The sequence below is a fragment of the Cupressus sempervirens genome, chromosome 5, assembly GCF_028749045.1.
Source record: "Cupressus sempervirens isolate cs-2001-9-10 chromosome 5, ASM2874904v1, whole genome shotgun sequence".
NCBI classification, from domain to species: Eukaryota; Viridiplantae; Streptophyta; class Pinopsida; order Cupressales; family Cupressaceae; genus Cupressus; species Cupressus sempervirens.
In genome coordinates this window covers 835,974,079-835,983,380 of record NC_143122.1, presented here as the reverse complement: position 1 = coordinate 835,983,380, position 9,302 = coordinate 835,974,079, and positions in this window count along the sequence as shown.

The window sequence follows — 9,302 nt, the reverse complement described above, 5'->3', positions numbered from 1 at the left end:
TACAATGAAAAATCAAATCTAGAACTTTTAAACTTGCATTTCACACCAGAATTTTGTGCAAAATCTCATGTTCTCGTGTAATCTCATGCGAGATTACACATATTTGTGCAAGAACATATATCTTCATGTGAGAAGTGATCAAGCATTAGGAAAATAAATCACCCTTTTTAGGGCTTCTCATGTGACACATGGGTATCTCCCATGCAAGAAAACCTATTACACCAAGTGAAGAAGTACATGCCTGGTACTTCTTTGCATGAGAAGGGATAGGGTTCATATGAGGAGAGACATCCTCGCACAAGAACCAACACAATAAATTAAAAATGCCTAAAACATGATAAAAAACCTCAAAAAGCATGAAAAAATAAATGCAAAGCAAGGTTATAAACTACTCACTAGATGCCCATAGTTCGTCAGTTGATTGTGTCATCAGGAGTGTTCGAATCGGTGTGAATGCATGGGGACCACCATTTTCTCCTTAGAGCTCTCTTGTCCACAAAAGACAAAAGTGCAAATGATTTGAAAATAACCCTTTTGGCCCTTATATAGTATTTGACCTAATTTTTCAAAGTGCTTTGATTGACGTGAAACTCACCTTGCCTAATTTGGCTTCTTTGAATCCATTTTTGGGATTGAATTTGAAATTTGACACACTTAGACAACACAAAAACACATTTTAAAATTTTGGGACTGATGAGATCAAACACTTGTGTAGTCCATCCTTTTGATCCTTTGTGCATTTTGGAATTTGTTCAAATCAAAATTTCTTCAAAGTTTCAAAAATCTATGGAAAAATTCAACTCAAAGTCAACTTTGGTCAAACTTGGCCTTTTGGACCTCAAAATCACTTCAAATTAACTCCAAATTTTCTTCTAATCATTCTGATCTCTTCTATATTCTTCTAACTCTTAGATTTTTTCAATATCTCCAAACTACTGCTTTGTATCACCATTCTAGTGTGTCATCTTTTGATTTTCCTCCCAAGGGAGCAGGATGATTACATCATTGAGTCTTTCAAAACTTGCTTCAACTCAATCTTGATCTTATTACCTCATCACTTAGGGCATCTAATGACTCAAGGCATCTTGTTACCCTCTATCTAGCATCATAGATCTCCTATCTCATCTTTTTATCAGCTGATCAATCTTATAATAGTTTTTGTCAGAGATCAATGGATAGGTATTGGAATAGTCTAACCTTGACTCCTAAGGATCAAACCTCATTCTGGGGATGATTCTATGACTCGTGATAGATTTTTTTATCTCTTTTTATGGACTAGTATTTAGGTGTTCTATCTAGACTCTTGTAATGTCCCTATTTTAGCTGTTGACCAAGTGTGTGTGCGTTAGCCTTGTTCTACATGGTCTTGAGGGCTAACAAAGAGTTTAATGGGATCCTGGAGTGTTTTGGCCTAGTCATTTCCAATTTGGGCCAAAATGAAGTTGATTTACTCAATTTCAGGCATACTTACTATTTTTAGTAAGTCGACAGGACACAGTGCAGGTCAATTTTGGTGATTGGATTTGATACTCCTCAGTGAGAGCTTTTCGATGAGCTATCACTCACATTATTCAGAGTCCGATTGCTAATACATTTTAATGCTTGAAGTTTTATTAAAGTAATGTCTAATTTAATTGTAAAATATTAAAGTGTTACTTTAATATTTATTTTATGGGGATGTGTACCCAAGGGAGACATAAGGGGTATTTTAATATATGTTTTATATACTACACATCTTTTATCCCACATTGCCCATATGAGTTGAGCGAACCCTTGGAAATAGAATAAAAGGAAGCATTTGTGGCTTCATTAGCCAGGTTGAATATGAGAAAAAATTGGTGTGTGAGTTGCAGCTCTATTCTTGGCATTTGAGGACATCTATCCTCTCTTGTAACATTATAGATGTCATTCCCTTGGGGTTTGGCCTTTGGAATTCTTTGTTATTGGCTTCATTATCAGGCAATTTAGTTGTATTTCCAGCTACAGGCAGATTTGGTATTTTGCTCAAATCTTCTTCACTACTTTTCCGACACTTATGCCGCTTTGAGGGAATGATATTATGAAGGTAGTGGATTGATTGAAGGACAAGCACTCTAGCAGCAAGTTTGAAAGGCTGGGCTGGAGTATTATGTCAATACCGCTGAAGTAATTAGTGAGTTGATAAATCTACCATGTATTTGGTTTATGAATTCTAAAAATAACATTTTATTAGCAGTAGTTCAGTTCCACTTTGCATATTATTGTAGTTTCTTTCTTGTTTATGTTGTATCATACCAATTCCATGCACAATACCCAAAAAACAAACAAATGTTTGATTTTTGGAGTTATAAGGGGTTTAAAACATTAAGCAGAGAAATAAGAGGTTGAATGCAAATTGTTTGACAAAATTCCTTTCAGCCAATTGGTTTAGTTTTTTGGGACATCCAGGGGTGCCCATTACAACTCTGGGGGGTTAAACTCCATTCTAGAGATAATTCAAAAAAATTTCTTAGGATTAAGCTTTTTTCTGGAGATAATCCTAATTCTTGCTGTGAATTAAGCTTCATTCTGGGGATAATTCTAAGCTCTTGCTTGCGATCACTATTCAATGGATAGGTAGCAGGATAGTCTAAACCTTGTCTCTTGAGGATCAAGCCTTGTTTTGGGGATGATTCTATGAATCATGATTAATTTTGTCATCTTTTAATGGATAGGTATCGAGACATTCTAAACCCTAACTCCTGAGGATTGAGTCTCATTTTGGGAATAGTTCTATGAAACTTGACAATCTTTGCATTATCAATTTTAGCATCTAGGTATTCTATCTAGATCCCCTAATGTTAAGCTTTGTTCTAGAGATAGCCTTTAAAAGCTTATTAGCTTTAGTATCTAGGTGTTCTATTTGGATCCCCTAAGGTTAAGCTTCATTATGGAGATAATTTTTAAAAGCTTATCAATTAGTCTCTATGTCATCAATTTTGGAACCAATCTCATTTCTTTATCTATGCATCATACTTCTAATTTCCTTGAATTGAACATGCTGCTGACATATTCATTCAAAGAGGGGCAAATGTAATACCCTAAAATTGGCACACTGCCATGCTAAACCAATTTTGGTCTATTTAATCAGTCCTAAGTCATATTTTACTAAGCAATTCTAATTTTGATAATTGCTACTTGACCTAGGTGTCAAATACAGAAAACCCTAATTTGTATTAATCACATTATTTATTTAATTCCTAAGTATCAACTCAAATTAGCTATAATAAACCTATTGATTTAATTTAATTTAATTATAAGTGTTGATACTTTAATCAAATTAAAATTATCTCTTTAGCTAATGTATAAATAAATTAAATGTATTTGATTTAATAAGATATCTCCTCTTTTTAATTATTGAATTTAATTTTTCAGTTAATTAAGAATATCCATTTATGAGGTTATATTATATTTTATTAAATTAAATATTTTGTCCAAATCTTCTCTTTAGTTCAAAAATGGAAATTGTGGGTGGACTAAAATCAGAAAATGAATTAAATTAGTTAACTCCTTATTCCACTCAAAATTAAATCATTTAACTCCTTATTCCACTCAAAATTAAATCAGTTGACTCCTTGTTCCATTCAAAAGCAATCAATTAACTCCCTTGTCATTAAGAATTTTTCATTCTAATTGAACCTCATCTTCAATCTTAACCATTCATTTTGATTGATCTTGACCTTTGATAATTCCTGGGGTTCTATTTAAGGAGCCTTCAATTCATCATTAGGAAGGTTGAATTGAATTTGCATCAAACTTATGTTGGAATATTTACTCATCTTTCTCACACTTTCATATCTTTTTGATGGGGATAGAATGGACACAACAGGAAAAGGGAAATTGTATTAACTATGAAAATAAGCTAGTGCATTCAGTACAGAGAAAATAGACTCCAAAACATGCCCCAAGGGCTTACAATAACACAAAACTGGAGATAATTTCTCCTTTTGGTACCTCCTCTCAAATTCCACTCTGAACTACCTTTTACAATGCCAGTAATGTCCTTAAATAGACCTCAAAGGGTTAAGGACTAGGAGTATATTCTAGAAAGTGCTAGTAGGCATCCACTGACCAAGTAGAAGGCTCCAGAAGCCATGTTAGAAGTTGGTGAGAAATCTAGAAGAATCCAAAAACGGTAACCAAACTTCTGGGAGGCATAACTTTTGAACCATAGCTTCGATTGACGAACCGTTTACATTTTTGGAAAGCTCTCAAAGCGCTCTATAGCCTTATGAGGAGCTCAGCTTGTCCCCCATTTTTTGTCCCTTTTTGAGGTCATTTAATGCCCCTAACCTGACTTTGAAGCATTTTTAGGAGGTCTCCAAAAATCAAAAAAATGCAATAACTTTCAAACCGTGGGGCCTTTTGACCTGATTCTTTTTCTAGAATGCTCTAAATTACAATTAATTTCATTCAGCCAATTTACACCTTCTAGTTCACCAAAATGATGGCTCAATTACATACCCCTATTTTTTTGGCATTTACATGTATCCCAAGGTGTTCAAATACTTTATCCTAGAACACTGATAGTGGAATTGTGAGAGTTGGAACCTTTATTTGACCCAAATGGATATCTAGAAATGAAAACACATGAAATAGAAACTAAGTCTAAGTACATTTTTGTTTGGGTGACACACGATTGCCCTTATACCTCTGGATGCTCCTGCATCACTTTTATTTCTTGCATTATAATATCATCTAGATTTTAAAAATGCATTCATTTAGCATAGTATGCTCTTTTATTTCTTAGTTTAATTACATCTCATCTAATATAATTTGCATTCTCATTTAGCTACAAATCCTTCATACTAGATGTCTAGTTGCCTGGTTCTCATTTTGAGAGCAAAGGAAAAATCCTTTTAGTTAGAAGGTAATAGGTTGAACTATTGGATTACTTAGATGAATAATCTCATATTCATTTCAGGATGATTTTTTAGATAATGACCATGTTGAAGTGTGTGTAAGGATCTAAGGCCTGCATTTCACATATACATAAGTAACTATGAAGATGCTATTGTTGGAAATATAAGAGGAGTAACTAAGAGGGGAGGGGTGAATTAGTTACCACTAAAATAAATCCGAGATCCCTTAGATGTCAGTACAAAATAAACTCTAAAAACTATACTTTATTGATGCTCGACAAACACACAGAAAAATGTTGTAACTTAGTAAAAACTAAAAATGATTGGCAAATACTTAACATTAAAATATTAAGATGTTCTCTATGATTACTTGGAAGCCCAATTTGGGAAAAGCCACCAATTGTAACTTGTTATTGATTTTCACTCTTATGAAGTGAGACCTATTAGGAGCCAACCCTATTAAAGGTTACAAAATACACTGTTAGGGGTGACTCTATTAGAGGATTTAATCACCTTATTAGGAGTGGCCTTGTTGGAGGTCTTTGGACAATTCAATAGAAATTACAACTTGTTAGAGGATTTACAAATAACTATTAAGTCAACTCTGTCAAGATATTTAGATCATTGATACAATGGTGAGAGAGTAAAAATGACATGACCTAATATGGATGCAACTAAATTGATGTTTAAAGATCTCAATTATGGCTTATATTTTATCCTTCTTGATCAAATGTATCTTTTCATCTCCAAAAGAATATTCTACCTATCCTTTTGATTCACTTCCTCTTTTCATAATTAAATCTTCAATTATCTTCCATGCATTCTCACACTCTTGCTAACCCTCAAATTGACCTTATATTTATATATTTCATATTATCAAGTTAGCTAGAATATAACTTAGAATAATTAATATTCATTTCTTTAGTTGGCTAGACCTAACAGACAATTCAATTGAACTTAATATGCCAAAACAAGAAAATTCTTTGTTAGTCGACCCAACTTAGTAGACACTAACTTAGAAATGATTTTCTTGTGTTAACCATGTTAACTTAGTCAACACTGGATATATGCAAAGTTCCTTTGGTAACCAAGTGAGCTTAATTAATAGTGGTTCCATCCAACATTTCCTTTATTAATTGAGTGAGCTCAGTGAACACTTAGCTTTCACAAACTTTCCTTTGGCACCTAAGTGAACTTGGTAGATATTGAATTCTAAACTAGGAAAATTTTTGAATTCTCGATAGTCATAAAAAATTGTCTCCAATGTTCGAGTGAGATCAACATACATTGATTGATAATAACATGGAATTTTGTGTAACATCAAATACAATACACAATTAATCAATTGTTCCAACAATCTCCCTCTTTGGCATTGATGGCAACACAACATGCCATAATGCAATGAAATGTTTGGAGCAAGAATAAAGTAAGGAACATATCCTTAGTTTCATTCTAATTCTCATACATGAGAACTCCCTCTATCATTGTTTTCTCACTCTGTCAGGAAACTTTTTTCTGCTACAACTTCTTCTACCTTTGATATCAAACCAAGTTCATTCTCCCTTTTTAAATTTCTTTACAAAATTTCTATGAGATGTGACAAAAAACTTCTCCCTCTTTGAAATCTCATGTCAAAGACAATAAATAGTGAATATCAATGTACCTCAAGTACTAATTCATTTGCAATATGCCCTTGTCAATATTACACTAACTAAATGATCTTCAATAATGCTCTAGTTCATGCATCACTATACTTCATTTAGTGAGCTTCAGATAGGGAAATGACCCCCAACTTACCTCTTAGATATAGAAATCTATCGTTAGGTAATGGCTTGGTGAAATATGTCTACAATTTGTTCTTTTGTATTTACATATTCCAATCTAACTTCTTTATCTTGAACCAATTCTCTCAAGAAATGATATTTTATAGAAATGTGTTTTGTTTTGGTATGCATCACTAGATTCTTTGATATATTGATTGCACTGGTGTTATCACAGTATATAACCACTAGATCCTTGATCTCTATGTTCATACCTACCAACAATTGTTTGAACCAAATGATATTAGAACAATTGACTGCTGCTGCCACATATTCTACCTCTACTATGGAGTGAGAGATACAATTTTGTTTCTTGCTTGTCCAAGATACTAGTCTTTTACCAAGAAAGAGTGCTCCACCACTAGTGCTTTTTCTGTCATCAATACTTCTTGCCCAATCAGCATCTATGAATAATTTTAAATCCAAATTTCCTCCTATTAATTTGTAGCATAAACCATATTCTTCAATACCTTTAAGATATATCATGATTCTTTTGATTGCCATCATGTGATTTTCTTTGGGATTTTCTGAGAGTCTTGTGATCATACTGACTATTGATACAATATCAGGCCTTGTATGTACTACATACTATAAATTTCAAATTATTGATTTGTATGTGGTCTTATCTACCTCTTTGGACTCATCATTTTTGGAAAGCATATGACTAGTAGACATAGAGGTTCTGACCAGTCTTGAATCTTCCATTCTAAATGTCTTTAGTATCTTCTTGACATATTTGGATTGAGTAATGTCGATACCATCTTTCTTCTATTGAATCTACAATCCAACAAAGAATTTTATGTCTCCAAACATAGATATCTCAAATTATTTAATCATTTATTCTAAAAATGGCTTGCACAAGTCATCATTTCCCATGAACAAAGTATCATCAACAAATATCTCTACCAACACAATCTTTTTGTCTGGTCCTTCTTTGATAGACAGACTACTATTATAATTTATTCTTTGAAAACCAATTTGAATCAAGTAGTTATGAAGTCTTTTATACCAAGCTTTGGGAGCTTGCTTGAGACCATATAATGATTTATGTAATTTGCAGATCACATCTTTTTTTCTTGGATCGACAAAACCTTTAGTTTGTTCAATGTAGACTTCTTCACCAAGAATTCTATTCAAGAATGCAAAATTTACATCCATTTGATAAAATTTAAATCTTTTGTGAGCTACCTATGCTAGTAAAGTTCTAACACCTTCTAATTTTGCAATAAGAGAAAAAGTTTCACCATAATCAATACCTTCTTCTTGAGAATAGCCTTTTACATACCAAATTTACTTTGTTTTTGGAAACTTTTCCATCTTCAGCTATCTTATTTCTCAATACCCACTTTGTGCCAATTATATTTTTATCCTTGGGTTTAGGAATAAGAGTCTATGTTTTTTTATTCTCTATTTTTTCTATTTCCTTATTCATTTCTTCAATCCAACTTTCATTATCCAAAGTATCTTTAACATTTCTAGCTTAAAATTCAGCAAGTAAACATACAACTTTCCATTTTTTTCTTGTCATTGTTCCATCTAATTTGTCTCTAATGATCTGATCAAGTGCATGATGCCTTCTAACATATCTTGCTAACACAAGTTCTTTGGATTTATAATTAGTTTCACTAATTTCATCATGAACTTCTGTATCAAGCTTGGGTCCCACTATCTATGACTTAGGTCTATCAGACTTGGTTTGCTCTACCATGGTAGCCTCTGACTGAAACCTAAGTCCTTTAGATTGTGACTTGGGTTGCATTGTCTTCAACTCGATAGCTATTGGAGATTTTAGGGACTTGAGAGGTGAGGCCACCTATCTACCAAATAGATTTGGTAGGGTATTAGGTTCGTAGTAAACAAATCTTCTGGAATCCTTAGGCTCTTTGCTGCTTTCTTCTTCACTCTTTTCTAGAAACTCATCTATTCTCACATGTTCACTTTCTATGATTTTATGAGTAGAAAAATTCAAGAACTTGTATGCTTTACTTTTGTAGGAGTATCCTATTGATCCACTTTTTACCCTTTAACCATTTTGCAAAAGTGGAAAATTTTGTGTCTCAGTCAAGGCTAGGTTTTAAGTTTCCTTAGGTGGAAAGAGCCTTCATCGAGTTTTTCATTTTTTCCTTCCCCCACATTTCATAGCCAGGTAGTTTTCCTTTATGTTGTGAGTCTTACGGGTAGTTTAGTAACTAACTTGATGGAGATTCTTGCAACATGCAAAAATTATTGACAAAGTTGAGCTTGCTCATAGTTTATCATATTCGCAATGAAAAGAAGAAGCTTGTGGAAAATTGAGCTTCACCTTCTCCTTGGCAGGTTTTCAATCCATGAAGGTGATTTTTTGCCAAGAGAAACAACTGATGCTCATTGATCCATGTAAGAAGATAATGAGGTATCTTATGGTAAATTCCTATTTTCACTGCAATATACTACCTTGGGAAACATTCAAGATTCATCATAATGCTCAAAATCATATCAAGCAAAAAACTCAAAATTGACTTCTTCTTGACGAGTTTTCAATCCATGAAGTCCATTTTCTACCAAAGGCAATTGTAAAGGAAAAGAAACAAGGAAGTGGGCCCCTTTCGACTTTCAAAGTTTT